This window comes from Galeopterus variegatus, unplaced genomic scaffold (genome assembly GCF_000696425.1).
Source record: "Galeopterus variegatus unplaced genomic scaffold, G_variegatus-3.0.2 Scaffold3450, whole genome shotgun sequence".
Lineage (NCBI taxonomy): Eukaryota > Metazoa > Chordata > Mammalia > Dermoptera > Cynocephalidae > Galeopterus > Galeopterus variegatus.
The window spans coordinates 107946-108933 of record NW_007729561.1 but is presented as its reverse complement, the minus strand read 5'-3'; the positions used below and the strand labels follow the sequence as shown (position 1 = coordinate 108933).

The 988-nt window shown below is 51.7% G+C and overlaps 1 pseudogene; it reads left to right on the top strand.

Moving 5' to 3' along the window:
- Positions 1 to 806: 806 nt before the first annotated feature.
- Positions 807 to 988, top strand: part of LOC103600754 — a 10402-nt pseudogene continuing 10220 nt past the window's right edge.

Sequence of the window (988 nt, the reverse complement as noted above, 5' to 3'; positions counted from 1 at the left end):
TTTCAGCCGGTGGAGGTATTGGCACCTCTCAGTGTTGAGCTCTTATCATGGGTCGGGCATACAAACCAGCTGCCATCTTGTAGGGAAGATGAGACACTAGTGCAAGCCACTTTTTGTAATGTGTAGAAAGCGAAGTCACCATGAGAAAAGGACAGAAAGAACAGTCATGGAAATTTAGAAGGAGGTACTGTTCCTCCGTATGTTGAGTTCGGAGATATGGGAAAATGCGATGGAAAGATCTCTGGGCAGAGGGAACAGCAGGAGCAGAGTCACGGAGGGCCAGCTAAGAAGACCCTTGTTTAGGTGCTGCTCAGGGTCCCTCGCTGCCAGAATCCTTCCTCCTGTGGACCAGCAGACATCCCGTGGAGCTCTGGTGTGTCACCCTTTCAGCAGTCTAAGGATACAGTCTAGTACATTGGTTAAGGGACCCTTACCTGTTGGGTTTATTCCTATGTTGGGCCTGTTGCCAAAATACCGTGGGCCTCAGTTTCCTCATCTGTAAAACAGAAGCTAATAGGACCTCCCTCAAGGGCTGGTTGGAAGGTCAGAGTGGTCTCCTTAGCTTCACCTGACACTGTGACTGCTCAGTAACCTTGCCACCCTTATCTACCTGAGCCATCTGAGTTCCAGCAGGTGACCCCAGTAGCGATCCCCTGCACGTCTGTAGGCTCAGGAATTAGAGCCCTTCCATGCACATGAACCCACCGAAACCTCATAACTGCCCACCTGCCACTGCTGGAGAAGATCACCTTGTCTCCTCTTTCCCCAGCAGGTGTTTTTATTCTGATGAGTCAAGTTGGGCTGGAATGAACAGTAAAGGCAGCCGTGGCGAGAGAAGAGGTCAGAACAGAGCAGCGAGGGGCTAGTGGAAGAGTCCGGGCAGGACGTCTGGGTGAACATTATTTCCAGGACAGCTGGCAGGGCCCATTCTAGCCACTTGTCAGGAGCTGGGGGGACTGTTCAGAAGCACTACAGGGATGGAGCAATT